Source organism: Panthera pardus, unplaced genomic scaffold (assembly GCF_024362965.1).
Source record: "Panthera pardus isolate Hobbes unplaced genomic scaffold, ASM2436296v1 HiC_scaffold_2, whole genome shotgun sequence".
NCBI classification, from domain to species: Eukaryota; Metazoa; Chordata; class Mammalia; order Carnivora; family Felidae; genus Panthera; species Panthera pardus.
Genome location: NW_026526765.1, coordinates 41,392,228 through 41,412,510, shown reverse-complemented (window position 1 = coordinate 41,412,510; position 20,283 = coordinate 41,392,228). Strand labels below are relative to the sequence as shown.

At 43.6% G+C, this 20,283-nt stretch overlaps 1 long non-coding RNA gene across 1 annotated transcript in view; it reads left to right on the top strand.

Moving 5' to 3' along the window:
* The window catches only part of LOC109275922 (uncharacterized), a 58,972-nt gene extending 39,146 nt beyond the window's left edge, over positions 1-19,826 (top strand). The window contains exons 3-4 of the long non-coding RNA XR_008423702.1: positions 16,213-16,333; positions 19,334-19,826. This is a non-coding gene — a long non-coding RNA (uncharacterized LOC109275922). The remainder of the gene's footprint in view (positions 1-16,212; positions 16,334-19,333) is intronic.
* The last annotated feature ends 457 nt before the right edge of the window (positions 19,827-20,283 follow it).

The window sequence follows — 20,283 nt, the reverse complement described above, 5'->3', positions numbered from 1 at the left end:
GGCCTTCATCGTGTCTTGACTGGACCTTGGGTTTGGGCATCACGTCTAGCTTCTCATGACTTTAATACCTCTTCCTGAAGCTGCTAAAGCCACCTTCCCAAGGGGCAGGCCAACGTGTGCCATTTCCACTTGAAAGGTTTGGTTGACTCCGCGTTACCTGAAGAAGTGCACCCTCTCCTCCATGACATTTGTGTGTCCTTTTGAAGACAATACCGGGGATCGTATCACCAAACAAGCCACTGTAACGTCAAGTGGGGTTTAATGCAGTTTGTTCGTGAGCTGACCTCTTCACACCATCAAGATTCTTCCACGGACAAGAATTGCGGTAGGAAATGCAGAGAAGACTGGCTGTGTAATCAAAATCGTTTTTACTATAGAGTTTTCTGAGAATTCCATTGGTTGGTCATTAGTAGCGATTTAGTTTCCTGAACTGTGTTCAGCCTGTTTAACTGGGACTCTCAGAGATGTCATGCTAAGAGAGGGAGGTGTTAGGTAAACAGACTAGGAAGTCTTTTCCATTACAGGCTTGTAAGCATGAGAGTCGGACCATGGGAATCACCGTTCCTGAGAATTAGTAGATGAGGTTGGTTAAAGAAAGCCACTTATGGACAGTTTTTTACACCAGGTAACACTCCGAACTATGTATGTTTTGTTCAGTAGCCTGCATATTCTTGTATTAATCACTGTCTGCTACTTATGGCTTCCAAAAATATTTAGAAGACCAAATATCAGGCTTGTTTAGAAGTAGAAATTTTTCCTGGGGTCCCTGTGTCTCACTGCTCTTCTGTTTAGGGAACGGATTAGAACTCAGACTGGAGGGTGTTCTGGGTGATAGATAGTTCACATAGCGACGTGTGGAGAAGAGACGGGGACCACAATACCCGAGCAGTTAAGGTTAGCTCAAAGCAGACATAAGATATGCGCGTATACGCTGAAATTATTCAGACAGAAACATGAAATGATGAACAGTGGTTACTTCCGCAGCCGGGTGGGACAGCGTTATTTTGTAGTTTACATCTTCCACATATGAAATTTGTTTAACCAGTAGCATGTACTATTTCTGTTAAATAGTAATTAGACATATTTATATGTATTGGCACGGAGAGGATCCATAATACATTTTTTAAAATTTTTTCATGTTTATTTGTTTTTGAGAGAGAAAGAGACAGAGTGTGAGCTGGGGAGGAGAAGAGAGAGAGAAGGAGACACAGAATCTGAGGCAGGCTCCAGGCTCTGAGCTGTCAGCACAGAGCCCGACACAGGGCTTGAACCCATGAACCGTGAGATCATGACCTGAGCAGAAGTCGGATGCTTAAACTATGAGCCACCCAGGAGCCTCCAAAATACACTGTTAGTTGAAAAAAAAAGCAAGTGGTAAATGTTGTGTATTCCATAATTTCATTCTTGTAAGCCATCACTGGAGTCTAGATGTATATAATATTATATAGAATATATATTACATACTATTATGTATATAGTATATATATTTATATTATTATATATACACTATTATATATGTATATGTATATGTGTGTATATATATATACACACACATATATATATGTATACACACACACACAACATATAGATGACAAGAAATGCCAATTCTTTCTCTTTTGATCAAAGGAAATTTGATTCATCTTAACAGGAAGACAGGAAATTCAATCCCCATGATTTTGCAGGAGTTTTCCTCCCTTTCTAGAGTCACATACAAATCCTCTGGTCCCAGTGCCCCATGGTAGCCACTCATGCCTATTTTATCCACATTTGCATGGATCCTTGATATGGGCAGTTCAGTGCCTTACATGCTAAGCTTGGAGCAGAATCTTTGCTGAGACCAGACTTACCCTCTGAACATTCCTTCTGTGGTCCTAGTCCCTCGGTGGAGATGAGTCTGGGAATCAGGGCCAAAGTACCTACTGTATGGAACCCAAAGACCTTGTCCTCTTCCCTGTCTTGAGGACTGTCCTTCTTCTAGTACCCCACCCTCCCAACCCCCCAGTACAAATCACTCCAGAAGTTCCAGGCCCAGGAACAGATATCTTATTTTCAGGTATCTTTTTTTGGCTCTAAGTCAAAGAGTCACAAAAGAGCCTGAAATTTTTGGAGTTCTTGCTCTTGGAGTTCTGTGTATATACTTGTGTGTGAGGGTTTGTGCATGTGCATTTGTGTTAATGCACGTGCATTTGCACACATGCATATATTCATGGGGAGTTATGGAAGGTAAGAGTGTGAACAGAACACTATGTAACGTCTTGATAAATCATTTTGCCACACTCGTGTTACAGATAGGAAGCAGACTCAGAGCAACTCGCACAAGGTTAAGCACTTTTAAGTGGCAGGGCTAGTTTTGAATTCTGATTTCTCTAGCCCCGAAATTCATTCTAATCTCCTCAGACTTGACCCCAGTTAGATTTCATAGTAAATAGAAGGACTGGACATTTCTGGCAAACTTTCCCAGATACTCACTTTGGAAACTTCTAAGGAAAATGCCAAACTGCCCGATTTTTTTTTCTTCCTTTTCAGACTGGATTGGAAGGTCCTAAGAAGATAGTAATATAAAGACCATGAGGTGGCCAGGGTTAGTAGCTTGAAGAGAGTTTAGGAAAGTCTAGGCTGTGGTTTTGATTTGTTTCCTTCTAAGAAGCACTGTGTTAGGGTTTTTGGTTTTAAACAACAGAAACCCATTCTGCCTAATATATGCCAATGAGGAATTTATTGGGAGGATCTGGAGTCAGTCACAGATTCCAAGAGAAGTGGACATACCAGACCTTAGAAAGAGCAGGTCTGGGCTCTGAGGAGAAAGGTCTGGAGCCCAGTCTTTTTGTGGGGTTTACTATGCTTCTGTTCTTGAATTCCATGCTTGGAACTTTCCTAGAGGATCTCATTGCCCTGATACAGGTCATGGAGCCACACCTAAGTGCTGAAAGGTTAAGGGCCCTTGACTGGCAGCCCCATGGAGAGGAGGCAAAGTGGGAGTGGGGGTAGCCTTCTTTGCCCAGTGTCACCCAGCAAATCTGGGCGGAGCGGGGATCACAACCCGGACCTCCCAGCTCCAAACTGGGCGGCCTCTCCTTTGGTATGATTACCATGCTTTCCATTCCAAGCGAGTTCAAATTAGAAGCTACGTTACATAGTTTACTGGCGGTATTTTTAGGTGCTATGCACTTTTTAAAGGGTTTTTAAAAAACAACCATATCCAAACAGTCAAGAAGAAAACTTACAAACATTGTGGGAAGTGATTAGCATTCCCCAACCGAGATCAGACATCCTGCAAAACCGTGTTGTGTGTGTGGCTGATCTGCTTCCCGATTAAGAAGTGAATGAAACCTGGAGGCCTTTCCTCCCTGGTTCCCAAACTTGGCTTCACATCAGAGTCCACTGTGGATTCTGATCAGTGCTGACTTTGGAGTGTTTGACCTGGGCTGGATCCCAGCTTTGCCTCCGCCCCGTTGTGTGACTACGTGAAGGTCACTCGAGCTCTCCAAGTCGCCAGTTTCTTCATCTGCAAAATGGTGACAAAATTTTACCCTGGACTTCATGAAGCTGCTGGGGGAATAAGACAGAATCTTTTGTGGGCAGTGTGTTGATCACCATGGCTTGGCACCTGGTAAGTGCTCAGAAATATTCCTGGCACAGTCCCCTGTATTCTCCTTCCTTTAGTGTGGCTCTTTAGGCTTTCCATCCACGGCTTGCACATACACTCCCCCTCAGTCGTCAGCAGCTCAGCGAAATCTGCTACAAAAGTCAGAAACCCCTGAGACCGAAAAGTAGGCTCTTTCACGAAAGCCAAATTTCAGGAGTAAATTGGAATTGATCTCCTCTTGGAAATGAAAAGTATTTGATCCAGAAGGCTCACTATTATATTTAAATCAAACAGTGTTTAAAAGAGCAGCAGAAAAGGCTGGCAAAAGCAGAGCAAATTGCTCTCCCCTTTGAAGGCCATCACTCCCTTTGAGTGGGAAACCATCGGTCACTAGGGATCCCGCTACTTTCTTGTTCCTCTTCGTAAATGAAGAGGCTGCAAAGCCAGGGGTCAAGAAAGAACCAGAGCAGAAAGACGGTTCGTTTTCACTTTCCTCCTACCTGTTCGCTAAGAGCCTCCCCCTGGTGCTGTCCGTGCAAGAAGGATGGACAGGCACGTGGTGGGCAAGAAAGATACCCACGGAACAATTCACAGCCAGCCCTTGGGGAAACCTGACAGTTGATGTCAAACTTCTTGCAATCCCGGGAGGGATCTGTTCCTAAGAAAACAGGTTCTGATGAGTAAGCGAGCAAGGTTCTGACTGAATGTGCGTGCAGACTGACTAGTGGGTGAATCACACCTGGGGTTTGTGAGAAAGGTGACACTCTGTGAGCAGGTGCTCGTTTTGTCCAAGTTGTCCTGCGGCGAGGTAAAACATGTAACGTTCATTTCTATTCATCTTCCGTCGCTACCAACAGTGATCTTGGCTTACCGGTTTTCTTCCCCACCCCCCCCTCCTTAAATCAACTGCCACTTTGAGGAGAGGGAAGATAAAATCCCAAATTCCGTTCAGTGCCTGAGAGGGCGTTGGAAACACATACTGGCTTTGGAGACGTATGCATATTAGAAACATACACATAGTGGAAACACATACTGTGTGTTGGTGGGCTCTGTGAAAGAGTTGAACTTGGGAGTTGAGGTCCTGGCAACAGAACTGGTAGGACAAGCCTTAAGTAAGGTCTGTAAAGAGTCCCACGTCATCCTAGGTGGTTAGGTTCTACATCAAAGGGAAAACGATTGCCGCTAGATATTCTGCGAGGTTAAAAAGGAAGGCAATTGACAAGAATGGATTTGAGGAAACCAGGATATTTAGTCTCTTGTTCCGGTTCCCTATCACTGTAGAGTCTGATGCCTCGATGCCTGACAAATTAGTGGTATAAACACCTCCCGCCATTTTATTATGCTTACGGACTCTGGGGGTCAGGGAGTCGGGGGGAGCTTGCTCCTGCGTCACAGTGTCTGGGACTTCGGGTGGGGATACAAAAGCTTGAAGGGACTGGTAGCTGTGGCTGGAATCATGTCAAGGCTGGCTCCTGCCTCCGTCTGGAGGGTAACACTAGCCAGTGACTGGGGTCACTGTGGGGCTGTTCGCAGGAACATCTCACCTAGCTTTTCCATGCAGGCTCCCTGCTTCCTCACAGAGTGACGACTGGGTTCCAAGAGGACCAGGCAGAAGACACAACCCTTTTGAGGACCTAGCAAGTCACGCAGGGTCATATCCTCAGAAGGCCTGGCTGACCTGCCGCCAGCTTCTCTCTGACCTCGTCTCCTACACTCTGACCTCTGCTTTTTGAGCCCCAGGCACACCAGTCTCCTTTCTGTTCTCCACCACCTGGAACTCCTTCTCGCTTGGGAGCCTTCAAACATGCTTCTGCCTGGAATATTCTTCCCTTCCTCGTATGGTTCCTCCCAAAGGGAGGAGCGGGAGCAGGATTATTTTCTGTTTTAAACTTCTTGGCCCTGTTTCTGCAAGCTGTCGGATGTGCACGGAGCAAAAGGCAGCCAAGCATGTATGTTGTGCCTTGTTCACACCCTCTGCCTGGGAGTCACTGACCCTGACAGTGGGGGTACCGGGAATGTTAACATTCCAAGTAATGGAACTTCCTTTATACCCTAAGTGAGAGTCACGGGCCCTGGCAGCCTTAGTGTCACCAGACGCTGGCCGTCTGCTTCTGACGTGACAGGTGACAAGGCTCAAGGGCAGTTCTTCTTTTCAGATAGGCCACTGCCACAGCCACTCCAATCCCCCCACCCCTGCAGGTGACTGCCTCCTCATAGTAGGGACAGAGCAGTTTATTATAAGGAAGTGAAGTTATCTCTGAGGGACACCCGGGGCCAGAGAGCAGGCCAATTGAAGGGACTTTTCCTGGAACTAATATGAGTCTACTATTTTAAACATATAAATCCTTCCCTCAAGTGGCAACCTCAATATTGACAATTACGTCTTCTCAAAAAAACAAAACAAAACAAAACAAACACTTTCTTATAATCCAGGGATTGGTGAACATCTTTTGCAAAGGTTGAGATAACAAATATTCAGGTTTTGCCGGTCCTACGGTCTTTCATTGCAATGAATGACTCAAACCTGCATCAACAAATGGGTGCGGACATGTTCCCATGAAACTATTTATGGATACTGAAATTTACATTTGGTACAATTTTCATACGTCACAAACTACCTTTCTTCTTTTGATTTCTTTTAGCCTTTGAAAAGTAAAAAACCAGTCTTATCCCATAAACTGTACAAAAGTAAGCATCAGGGCCAGATTGGTCCCCTGGCCCTACAATTTAACCCATGACTCTGGAATCTCAGTTCCCTGTAATTTACAGTTTGATCATCAGGTCAAGTAATTTTCCAGGGACAAACACTGGTCTGATGGCAGTGTTTATCCAGTATCTATCTATACCTGTGCTGCACTCCTCTCTGCTTTGGTAACTCTTACCCCTTCTTCAAATCTCAACTAGCTACTTCTATTTTTAATTTTTTGAGGACACTCCAGGTTGTTTTCCATGACCTCTATGCCAAATTATAATCCCACCAACATGTGGAAGGGTTCCCTTTTCTCTGCGTCCTCTCCAACACTTGTTTCTTTTTTTTTTTCAATATATGAAATGTATTGTCAAATTGGTTTCCATACAACACCCAGTGCTCATCCCAAATCCAACGCTTGTTTCTTGTGTTGATTTTAGCCATTCTGACAGGTGGGGGGTGATATCTCATTGTGGTTTTGATTTGCATCTCCCTGACTGAGCATATCTACATGTGTCTGCTGGCCATTCGTATGTCTTTTTTGGGGAATTGTCTATTCATTTCCTCTGCCCATTTTTAAATCAGGCTGTTTGTTTTCTTGCTATTGAGTTGTTGGATTCCCCTATCCACTTCGGCTATCAACTCGTGTTCAGATTTATAGTTTGCAATTACTTTCTCCCATCTAGAAGTTGACATTTCACTTGGCTAGTGGTTTCCTTTTCTTTGTGGAAGCTTTTTAGTTTGATGTAGTCCCATGTGTTTATTTTTGCCTGTGTTTTCGGAGTCATAGCCAAGAAAAAACAAAAACAAAAACCGAAAAAAAAAACATTGCCCGGAACAAGACCAGAAATGTTTTCTTCTAGGAGTTTTATGGTTTCAGGTCTTGCATTTAAGACTTTAATCCATTTTGAGTTGATTTTTGTGTTTTGTGAGTGTATAAGATAAGGGTCCAACTTCTTTCTTTCGTATGTGGCTATGTTTTAACCATTAAAAAAAAAAAAAAAAGGAAATCTTGCCATTTGTAACAACATGGATGGAGCTGGAGAATATTATGCTAAGCAAAATAAGCCAGACACAGAAAGCCAAATGCTGTATAATTTCATTTACATGTGGAATCTAGAATAATCAAACTCCTAGAAGCAAGGGATAGAATGGTGGTAGCTCAGGGATGGTGTAAGGGGGAGAAACGCAGAGGCAATAGTTAGAGGGTACAAAGTTTTATTTATGCAAGATAAACAAGTTTTAGAGATCTACTATGCGACATCGTGCCTACAGCTAACAATGTAGTGTACTATATATTTAAAATTTGCTAAGAGCACAGATACTATGTCAAGTGCTCTTACACACACACACACACACACACACATACTGTAATAACAATAATAATAATAAAGAGAGCAGGAGGAAACTTTGGGAGGTGATGCACATGTCTATTATCTAAATGGTGGTGATTGTCTCACAGATATAGGTTTATCACCAAATTCGTCGAGTTATACATATTAAATACGCATAGCTTTTTACATGTCAATCATACCTCCATACAGTGGTTTCTAAAAAACTCAGTTTGAATTTCAATCATTACAAAAGCCTTTTAAGAACCTTAATTGGAATTAAAGGACGCTTTCTCATAAGTTCCTGTGTTTCTTGGCACTTATAACTTGTGTTTATGTCTTTCTTTGTATAATCATGTAATTACCATCCACCTCTCTTATAAGACTGTAAACATCAAGAGATCAGCAACCAAATCTGTGTCATTATTCATTGTATCTTAAGCTCTAGCAAAGTGCCTAACACCTAGCAGGGACTCCGTAAATATTTGATGAAGAAATGAAATCTAGTTTCCTTTTGTCTATTTCTGCTCCTGCTCTGAAGCAAAGCAGAGCCCCTTAAAAAAATGGCACTTAAAGCAATCAGCTTAACTGTGGAGTCTATAGGATAACTTCTTGCTTGGGTTTTCAAGTGGAGGCAGCTAGGGGCGCCTGGGTGGCTTGGTTGGTTAAGTGTCTGACTCTTGGCTTCAGATCAGGTCATGATCTCACGGTTTGTGAGTTCGAGCCCCGTGTCAGGCTCCCCGTTGGTGTGCAGAGCCTGCTTGGGATTCTGTCTCCTTCCCTCTCTGTGCCTCTCCCACTCGTGCTGTCTCTTTCAAAATAAAGAAATAAACTTAAAAAATGGAGGCAGCTAAATCTGAACTCAAAACTCAAATGTGGAAAAGAGTTGCAACAGACCATTCCTTCCATGTTCTGAAAGCTTCACCTTTAGAAATCCAACTTTTCTTGCTCAGAGTTCCCTATTCCGTGTGATTTACTGCAATTGTAGTTATGCATTTATTTGGGTAATCATTTGATTACTGTCTGTCTTCAATCATGGAGGCACTATGTACACTCTGTCTAAAAATTGTCAAAATAAGGAGACTTTTAAGACAAACACAGAACTAAGAAATTGCATTAGATAAGACAAATGAGCTGGAAAATGAGTCCACTAGGCACATTTATCTGGAGCATAGTTTTGGGCCAGCTTTATTTTTCAGATCTTAATTTTGCCTCATTCTTGCACTGTCAGATTAATGCAATGGTATCTGATGCTCCGACAGGGATTTAGGATACGTTTAACATATTGTTTAAGGGTAATGCTAGAGCAAGGCTGAGAATTTATCATTCGTTCAACAAATACTTATTGAGAAACGCAAGATCAGAAAAACACGGTCCTGGCCTTAAAGAAGCACAGTGCGGAAGATGCATGCCAACTTCCCTTGCCCATTCCTACCGCATCCTTGGTTTGCTCTTGCTTCTGCAAATTAGCATTCAGTTTAGGTCAACTCTGGATTAATCCAAGGTGCCCGTGACCAACAAGGAAGTTTGCGCTGGTCTCTGGCCTTTCTTTGTGCCTGAGAGGTTAGCGTGAGTGGGGGGGATGTCAGGGTCTGCGATTCCCCACAGCCTGAGGCTCCCCTCTCTCTGTCCCTGTGTGGAATGAGATCTGACTACAGCTCCACGGAGGAACCCCCTGCCAGCGAGGGAAGGAAATCTGAAGGGCACCGGACGGCAGGTCAGAAACCTTGGTTTCATCTTGGCTCAGTCGCAAACTCACCAACATGGCCTCAGGCAAATTACTTTTCTCCCTCTGTACCTTCATTTCCTATAAGGAAAAGAACATGAAAAATTGGGTAAGGATGTTTAAGGTCTTTTTCAGGCTTGAGTTCTCACTTTCTACCCATCACTGTATGTCTGTAGTGGAGAAACCACAACAAACACTAAGATCTGTGGTTTTTGGTTTAATAACCAGCTGGTTTTGTTAAACTTAAATTTTTCATATTTAAAAAACAAAACAAAACAAAAAACCCAATTTCAACCCCTGTATCAGTTGCCTGGCTGAAAACAGATGAAGATTACCAGGCTCTAAGGTGTGAAATCTTTCAGCAAGGGGAAGGCTTCCCCTCGGTTTTGAGGATGCTTTTGTGGGGGACTCCTTTTGGATGAGACCCAATCTGACAACAGGCGGAGGGAAAGGGCTTTGATAGCTCAGAATAGTTAACATTTATGGCACATCTGTTAGATGGCAGGCAATGTCCTAATTGCTTTGCACGTATTACCCCATTTAATCCTCTCTGCAACAGGATGTCATTCAAACAAAAAAATTAAAAGAGTTCTCTTCCAAAAGGCCAGCAAGGAGCAGGATGCTTAGCATCAGGATGAAAGTGTTAAGGGAGCAATTAGGAATGCATTTTTATGAGCGCGTAGCTCTGCAGTGAAATGCTGGTGTTTATGTCATTCACCAAAGACTTTCTAAGCAGCCTTCCTGGTCCCTAGGAAAGCCACTAACTATAATTCCCTGCCTGTCACTGCAGCCTGAATCCCATGGTTGATTACAAAAGATAATGGAGAGGAAGGAGGTGGGCCTGTAAAAGAGAGAAAGGCCTGAACAGGTAGGTAGAAAGGGATTTGTGTGTGGTCTAGATTTATTAGCCCAGGGGATGGTGCGTATAGTTGTAAGACGGTGAGCAGCTTGGAAGGGTGAGTTCAGGAAAATTAATGGAAGGATTTTATTCCGTGATGAAGACACTGTTTTTGTTTGCAAGGGACTCAGGAGCCAGATTATGAGTGGTTGGAGGCGCCAACTGGAAGCCAATGCAGGAAGTGCCAGAGACAACAAAGCAGGGGAGGTAGGACTCACCGGGAGGGAGAAGGAGGTCGCTTCAGGGTGAGGAAGGGAGCAGGCGGGGGAGGGAGACAGGGACACAGAGGGAGCATCCACACTCCCTTTAGCTGTTCTACTCTGGGCTTTCACCGTTTCCTCAAGATCAATGTTTCTCATCTCAAAAACAAACAAACAAACAAACAAACAAACAAACAAACAAACAAAGTTCGTTCCCATTTTATTATAAACACTGACTTTGTCCTAGAATAAAATGGACCTGAGCTGTTTTAATTCTACCGTAGAATCAAAATAGCTTCCCTCCAGGTTTTTCCACCCTGTTAAAAAGCAGCACCCAATTGGTGGCACCTGGGTGGCTCCGTGGGTTAAGCATCTGACTTTGGCTCCAGTCATGATCTCGAGGTCTGTGAGTTCGAGCCCCGCGTTGGGCTCTGTGCCGACAGCTCGGAGCCTGGAGTCTGCTTTGGATTCTGTGTCTCCCTCTCTCTCTGTCCCTCCCCCCCTCCCCCACTCCTGCTCTTGCTCTCTTTCTCTCTCTCAAAAATAAATAAACATTAAAAAAAAAAAATCAGGGGCGCCTGCATGGCTGAGTCGTTTGAGCGTCCGACTTCAGCTCAGGTCATGATCTCATAGTCCGTGAGTTCGAGCCCCACATCAGGCTCTGTGCTGACAGCTCAGAGCCTGGAGCCTGCTTCAGATTCTGTGTCTCCCCCTCTCTGCCCCTTTCCTGCTCATGCTCTGTCTCTCTCTGTCTCTCAAAAATGAATAAGCATTAAAAAAAATTTTTTTTAATTAAAAGAAAAGCAGAACCCAGTTGTTCACAGCTGCCTAGCCTTGATTCTTTCCCTGACTTCCCACAAAACAAAATGTATTGAGTCCTTACCATGTGTAGACTTTGTTCCATACTGTGGTGAATCTCATGGGAGCTCCATGCCGTTCTAGCATAAGGGGGTCAGATAATGAACAAAATAAAAAATGAAATGACACAACATGATAGAAGGTGGAAAGTGCCAAGAGACGCAATAAGGCAGGAAGGGTAATAAGGGAAGCTGCAGGTGGCAGGGGGCATGCAATTTTAAAGAATATGGTCATGGAGGGCTTTGTTGAGACAGTTGAGCAAAGAGAAGAAAAGCTGAGAGGGTGAACTGTGAGGACGTCTGAACATCCTGGGGGAAATCATTTCAGGCAGAAGAGCCGAATGCATGGCTTGTATTTTCAAGGAACAGCAAAGAGGTCAGCGTGGACGAGCAGGACATGAGAACAGAGCTGTGGGGGAAGGGGCAGATTCCGCAAGAGCTTTGCTGACACTCCGAGGGATAAGAAGAGCCATCAAAGGGTTTTGAGCAGAGAAAGGACACAAGAAGTCCTAAAGTGCCTACTTGCAAGATATTCGTCAAGGGCATCCAACTTCTTCCTGTCTCACTTCCATCATCCTTGTCTAAAACACCACCGGGGCGCCTGGGTGGCTCAGTCGGTTAAGTGTCCAGCTCTTGGTTTCGGCTCAGGTCACGACCTCATGGTTCGTGGGTTCGAGCCCCGCATCCGGCTCCTTGCTGTCAGTGCAGGGCCTGTAGGATTCTCTCTGGCCCTCCCCCGCCTGTACTGCCTCTCAAAATAAATAAATAAACATTAAAAAAAAAATTAAAACACCAGCATTTCTTGCCAACTTCTGGGAACCCTCAGACCTGGCTTCCACAGTTTTGTACTTACCCTCTCAAAACTGTTCTGTAGGCAGCAACCACCATGATCAATAAAACGTATCACCAACACGCCCTTGCTTAGGCTTTGATGACTTCTCGTTGCGCTTTGAGCAAAACCTAAATTCCTCTCAACCTGTCCAACTCTGCTATAGCCACACAAGCCTTCTCTCCGTCCCTCAAACCCCCAACTCTCTCTGCCTCAGGCTCTTTGCACCTGCTCATCCCAACTGTCCCTCCATTACTCTCTATCGGAGTACCTTGTTCGTTCCTGAAGGTCACCTGCACAGTTGGTGAGGCTGTATTTATTCGTTTGCTTACTTTTTAAGTCATCTGTTTCTTCTGCTACACTGTGAACTCTGTGAGGGAAGGACTCCTCTGCGTCTCTCAGTCATGGTCGTCTGGCATGTTGCTCTTGGCACTCAGTGAGAAATGACTGAGTGAATAAAAGGAAGGGAGAGGGCCATAGACACATCCAGACTGTGGAATGACACGTATTCATTTCTTAGTCAGTCCGGGCTGCTGTGACAGAATACTATAGACTAGTATTCTTCAACAGCAACCATTGGTTTCTCACGATTCTGGAAGCTGGGGCATCCAAGATCAAGGTGCTGGCAGATCTCGTATCTGGTGAGCGTCTTCTTCCTAGGTTTCAGACTACCATCGTCTCATTGATCCTCATGCTGCTGAAAGAGAAATCATCTTTCTCGTGTCTTCTTATAAGGCCGCAAGTCCCCTTCATAATGGCTTCACCCTCACGACCTAACTATCTCCCCAAAGGCCCCATTTCCCGATACCATCACATCGGGGGTTAGGATTTCCACATGTGCATGTTAGGGGGCCATGAACATTCAGTCCGTAATGATATACGCATGAATTGTACTATTAGGACAGAGGAAGTAAGCTTTGTGAGCAACAAAAGAGCCATCGTTTTATAAACTGTGCTAAACATTCTCCTAAAGGAAAGAAAGGGCAGCAGGTATAATGTGAATACTTGAAGAAGTGACATCCTTTTACTTTGTCAAATGATATTTTTAGTGTATTCATTTCTCCTCTAATTGCTGCTGCATTTATTTCAGTTTCCATGGGAACCTAGAGAGGGACTTCCCTATTTTCCCCTCCTCTTTGGGCTTCAGCAAAGAAAAATGGACCAGGAGGGAGTTTTCAAGAGCTGCTCCAAAATTCCTGGTTCATCAGGTGGCTGAGGGTGACACACCCTTGTTGGAACTTGCTCAGGACCAGAGGCTGTCCCAGGTAGTGAGGGAAAGGAGGAGAACAAGATCTAGTGCTTACCAGGGAGGAGAAGGGGCCACTAAATGAATCCTTTCAATACGGCGTGGTGAGTGATGTGATACTTTTGTGCAAGGGGTTTTGTGTTTAAAGAGAGAGGTCAAGGAAGCTTTAGGAGAGACAATGCCTAAATTGTGTTCGAAAATTGTCCTGGAGTTAGCCCAACAAAGGATGAGAGGAAAGAGTGGGAGGAAATCTCTCATCAATGGCCATTTATTTTCCTGGTTCAATTCGAAAGCATGAAGAATGGTTGGAATGCACGAGGAAAAGATGAGAAAGACATTAAAACCTCAGAAAAGTAAAAACGACAGTCTTCCCATCACCGATGTCCATGTACAAAGGATGGGTGTGGGTCTAGGCAAAGAAAATTCTGAACTACCTAAGAAAAGGAAATTCCTAAACATTTGTGGTCTTGGATTTTCCCAGGTGAAAGGGGTCAAATTGCCACCGTTGGGATATATTCAATCATCTCGTATGAGACACTACCTTAGAGTATGCATGGCATCAGAGCAGGTGTATCAATCTGAAAAGGCGTAAGCCTGACCACGTGATGGTTAGATTATAACCAATGGGAGTGCTGAGAATGCCTCTGCCCACCTGGTTGGTCTAGGACTGGTGTTTCATCAAAACAGGACCAGCCATCTACAACCATCTAAAAATAAACCAAATCCTTTGTAGATGTGTCTCAACAACATGAACGAGAAACGTAATCCCTAGGGACCTTCCAATTCCCTCTTTTCTTGCTTTCTCCCTGCCACTTCTCAAACTGCAGGTGCCCCCTGCCCCGACCTCTCTCTGCCTAAATCTTTGTGTGCTTTTTGTTACCCTCACCCAAGTCATTTCCTCTTGATCCTGCACCCTGTGATCCCGAGAGTGATAACGTTGATCTCTCTTCCAGGGAGAGGACCCTCAAAAGCTCGAAATTTTCATTTTGTCACACGCTCATTAATAGGATCTGCAAAAATTCAATTCTACTATAGACACAGAATCCTAAAATGTGTGAAGGAAAGCGGGGATCTTAGTACAACGCTCTTACTTTACAGATGAGAATTCTGAGGTTCATAGAGTGGAGGCTGGAGAAGTTCTCAGGGCCAGAAACCCTGAGACAGTTGAGGCCATGCATTCATATTTTAATAGCTAAACTCCCTTGAATGAGGCTCAAAACTTATATTCCTTCCACTAAATTCCCGTCCCCAGAAGATTCTATTGTGGCTCGGTGGGATCACAGTGCTACCTTAAAGATTCTCCTCATGAAGCCAGAATACGGTTTTTCTCATTTCTATTTTTATGTTTGAATATGGTAACAACATTTCAAAAAAATTGCCTTCCTTGATGGCATTTTTATTAATTTTTCCCCCAGCTACCCAGAATAATTAAATGCATAACATAAAGCAAGACGTATAGAATCACCCAAATGCTTATTCTTGGTTATGATCCGCCAAATTAAAAACGTGCCTTGAGCAAAGTAAAATCTGCCGGGAGAGAGTTTAGAACAAACAACAATAATAACGAGACCCTGGCAGTGAGGCTAGAGGCTTGAGTGTCCCTCCTCACTCAAGCCGGCAACACTCCCGTGAGTGAGGTACCTCGACGTTTTCATTTTACAGGGGAGTGAAGATTTGGAGAGGTTCGGTTCCAGGTCAGATGGTAGAACCAGCATCGAAGCCCAGGTCCGGGATAATTCAGGTCTGAGCTCTTCATCTTGCCATTTTACTCATCAAAAGACTAAATACATCGATTCAAAGGTGGAACCATTTTATATCCTCATTCTCGCTATCTAGACGTCATGGATGGATGCCACGAGAAGAGGCAGCTGCCACTGCAGAGCAGCCCTGCAGAGGATTTAATTTCAGTGGACTCCTTCCTATGGGCTGTGAGAAAGCTCATTCGACGGGCTGGCTGGGATAGATCAACCGAAGCATCACAGGGGACAGTTCCGATACTTTAGCAATTCCTGCCCTGCAATTCTAGCTGCCGTCACAGAGCGCAAGTGGGGGAGGGGCAGAGAGAGAGGGAGACACAAAATCCAAAGCAGGTTCCAGGCTCTCAGCTGTCATCACAGACCTTGACTCGGGGCTTGAACCCAGGAACCATGAGATCAGGACCTGAGCCAAAGTCGGATGCTTAACCGACTGAACCACTCAGGCACCCTTCTTTTTGGATTCTTGGGTCAATAGCTAAATCAGTCTTTCCTTATCAGGTCTCATGGCCCCTCTGGTCAAACACGGACAAGTAGACAGACACACACACACACACACACACACACACACACACCATGATCTTCCTCTTTTGCTTCACAATTCATTGTCAGTGGCTCTCTGGTTCAAGTACTAACATAAAACTATGTTTACATACATTTAATGATTATTACCATTTTGCTTGTTCATTAACTTTTAATTATTGTTATGATAAATAATAACAATAACCATTAAGTCACCGGGCTTTAGTCAGGATCCTAAGCATTGCGTAATTTCTCTTGCTCTCTCATAAGCCCATGGGAAAATCCATGTAATCATAGCAATCATTCATTTAAGGGAATGTATTTTCCTATAATTCCTTTGTGGATATACTGGCTTAAGCCAGCGGATGGTCCCCTAGGAAAAACTGCAGGCTTGGTGGTGGCCATCCATGCTCATGGTATTAATGATGACAATAGGTCTTTCATTTCCATTTTTAGCCCAGTTTCTCACCCAAGGTCTCAATGCTTAACTTTTAAGTGCTTTGGAGACATTACTTTTTCGATGGCCTTCAGTCAAAGCAAATGAAGTTTAAAACTAAACTCATTGTTATTCTAGGACTGTGCTCCACATGGCTACACTGGTCAACATGTGTCAACATGGTCAACACTGGCTCAACATGGCGGTCAACAGCTACACTGAGTACACGAAATGCAGCCAGTTTGAACTGACGTATACTGTAAGTATAACACTTCAACTTCGAAGAGGGAGTAGAAGAGGGAAAAATAGCTCATTAATGATTTTTATATTAATTCCGTGCTAGAGTGATAATATGTTGTATGCAATAATTAAATAAAACATATGATTAAAATGGATTTCACCTGTTTTTAATTTTTAAAATGTGGCTCTTAGAAAATTTAAAATTACGTATGTGACTTGGCTATTTCTATTGGATGGTTCTGTGCTGAAAGATCAAACCTGGGAGAGACTGTGTAATTTTCTTCCTTCTTTAATGAGCAAAGAATGATGATAATAGCTCATTATTGAGTCAGTTTTGCATACCTGATAATGGGGCCTGGCACCTACATGTGTCATCTCATCCAGTCTTTACTGCAATCCTACGCATTAGGTAAAATGGGTTATGCCCATTTTTGAGATGAAGACTGTGCAGAGAAAATAGCTTGTCCAGGGTCATATAGCTTATGATTTAGATGCTCTGCATTGCTTTAATTCCTGTGAATGCTAAAATACACAAGTACTTCCCAAGATATAGACGCCATGTATATATCTCCATGGCTGTCTCTCACTCAATGGTAGTACGATGGTAGCCATTGTACTTCTCCTCAACTATCTTTGCCTCCAGTTTCTGATCTCATTTTCTCTTTGAAAAGAACATATACCTGATTTAAGAGAAAAAGTCATTCCCCTGGAGCAGGGACCTCTACAAGTCCTTACTACACAATCTATTTCCTCAACTAAGTAAGGCAAAGGGGAGTGGCAAACGGGAAGCTCTGTGATGGAAGGTGAGTTTCCATTGTGCTTAAAGCTGCATCTTGTCATGGCAACACACATATGCACACGTACGCTCACACACTGACGTCCTTCTTTCCAGAATCTGTGGATATGTTCTTTTATCCGATAGGTCATTCACAAATATCTTCTCCCATTTTGTAGGTTGCCATTGAATTTTGTTGGTTGCTTCCTTCACTGCGCGGAAGCTTTTCATTTTGATGAAGTCCCAACAGTTTATTTTTACTTTTATTTCCCTTGCCTCAGGAGACTTATCTAGAAAGAAGTTGCTATGGCCAATGTCAAAGAAGTTATTACCTGTGTTGTCTTCTAGGGCTTTATGGTTTCAGGTCTCACATCTAGGTCTTTAATCCATTTCAAATTTATCTTTGTGTATGGTGTAAGAAAGGGGTCCACTTTGATTCTTCTGCATGTAGCTATCCAGTTTTCCCAATACCATTTGTTGAAGAGACTATCTTTTTCCCACTGGATATTTTTTCTTGCTTTGTCGAAGATTAGTTGACCATATAATTCTGGGTTTATTTCTGGATTTTCTATTCTGTAACACTGATCTATGTGTTTATTTTCGTGCCCGTACCATACTGTTTTGATTGCTACAACTTTGTAATATAACCTGAAGTCCAGAATTGTGATGCCTTCATCTTAGCTTTCCTTTTTCAAGATTGCTTTGGCTATTTGGGGTCTTTTGTGGTTCCAGACAAATTTTAAGACTGCTTGGGAATCTGTTGGTTTTCACAGTGTAGTGGCATCTTAGACTTGGTCCTCAAGTTAGTATAAAGGTGAAAATAACCTAACGGCCAACACTGCAGTGTCAATAAATTTCCTTATAAAGGACAACATTGGAAAGCAGACTGTCATCTCAGAACAAACCCAACTCAGCTGATTTCTTCTCTAGCTTAGAATGGATTGTTGCTTCTTTAGTTGAATGTCAGATGGTGTTGCTTGTTTGTATTTAGACAGCATGTTATATGAAAAGTGCATCACTTTAGACACTAGAATCACATGTAGCACAGTGAGATGTTCATTTCAGGAATGGTACATGAAAACTGAGAGCAAATGAGGGCAATGAAATTCACTGTTATCATCTCATGCTAACTCTAGGACATACAGTCATTTTATGGAATGGAGGACAGAAGTGTTTTTATGTATTTATTGTTTTTTTCTTTCTATTTTTCAACAAGCACATAAAATTGATTTTGTGCAAGTTAATACACATGCATATTACCTCTCAGTGTCTCTGGTAAATAATATTGGCCTCTTAAGGGTCTATCACGAATGAGGGTCCTCAAGGAGGAGATTTTTGGTATAGCAGGGTGTGACGTATTTTTACCTTTGGGGGACTGGAAGAATTCATGAGTTCATTCACTACTCTTAGAATGTTCTACGTGCCCGATGCTGTCCCAGGTACTGAGGAGTCAGAGATGAATGAAGAGCCCATCCTACTCTAACCTGCTCAGAAATTTCAAAGGGTTTACTCATTTTTTTTTAAATGCCTGGGAGCATTATGGGTATGGTCCCTAGCTTGTCAGATGAGTAGCTTAAGTTTTCTCATATTGTCATTGTTATCATTTCCATTATCATTAGAAAAAGGAGGAGGCAGAGGCTAGGAGGTGGAGGAATGTTAGCACCTGACGGGTCCCAGGGCAAAGCAAAGGGCAGTGTGGCAGAGAGGCAAGCTGTTTGAGCTTTGGAGAAGGTGTGGCACAGATATTGTGAGGACCCGAGCGAAAGCGGCTTGGAGACCCTGCAAACTGCAGCTCTCTGCTTTGTCAAGCGTTTCTGTTTTAAACTAAGTGGAACAAATGCCAACAGGAGAACCAATCTCTCAATGAACTAGTGTCACTCTTCTATGGGAATCCTGTTGTTTTCGTAATTGTACTGTGTAACTTTCCAAAAGCTTGAGGACATTGATCTTGTCCAATTATCCCGTTTTTTAGGCCGTAGAATGAAGCTTAGAGAAGGGCCATCGAATTTCCAGGTTATTCGCGAAATCAGTGTTTCCCTTAAAAAAAAAAAAAAAAAATCATTTGCTTCGTTTTTCCCGGAAGATCATAAGTTTGCTTTGTTTTAGAAAGCTAATTGACTAACTCACTTCAAAGGGGCCCCTTTGACTTTGTGCTCTTAATCTAGAGTTTATGATATTTCCTGGTGCCAAATGAGAGACTATCTACATCAACTTTGTACCCTTCTTCTGTTTTCTCTCCTCCAGGTACTTTATGACCCAGGCCGCCTTTTGGATCAGAAAGATACTGAAGCTATAAAACACACAAAGCCAGTCTTTGTTACCACCTGCGTGTTCAGAAGGACACTCGCCCTGAGCGGGTGCGCATCACGTGCTCCTCTAGTCTCTGACTCTACTTCCCCAGTCCGTCTCTGGGTAGAGGATGGAGGAAGGCAGAGTCAAACCTGCCTGCCTGGGGGGACCTGCCCCTCCGTGGAGGCGAGTTACGGTGTCCCTGCGGGCATATATATTTAGAGTGTGCTCTCTGCTTCAGCAAGTTTGTCTCAGGCCACATCTGTTGCTCTAAGCCCTGAGAGTGCAGCCCTCAGCACGACTGTGAGGACAGCTCAGTTTGCCTCTGGAGCCAGGCTGCCCCATTCATTTCCCATGGCTCCGAGCCCACTTGTGGTCACGTCCCTTGCTCTCGTCTCCCTCAACACGGCAGATGCCAGCTGGTGTTCCCAAAGAGCTATGGTATCAGTGTCCAGCACTCTTTTCAATTAAAAAATATCTTTAAAACATTTGAAAGGAAGTACGTTGCTTTTTTCTGATTAGCAAGGAACACATACCGCATATAGAAAATTGGACAGATACTGAAGGGTATAAATCAAAAAAGCAAGTAAGAACTACGATTCTGCTACTCAGAAAAGACCACTGTTATTTTGGGAAATTCTTCATAGATTTTTCATCCTGTGCCACGGGCGTTCCTACAATTGGAAAGCTATAAAACGTGCTGCTAGGCATTCCAGGTTTTTGTTGTTGTTGTCACTGTTGTTGTTTGTGTTATTGTTGCTGTTTAGAGACAGAGAGAGAGCTCCAGAGCTCCTGAGTGAGCAGGAAGAAGGGCAGAGGGAAGGAGAGAGGGATAACCCAAACAGGCTCATGCTCAGTGCAGAGCCCATGGCCGGGCTCGATCTCGTGACCCTGGGATCACGACC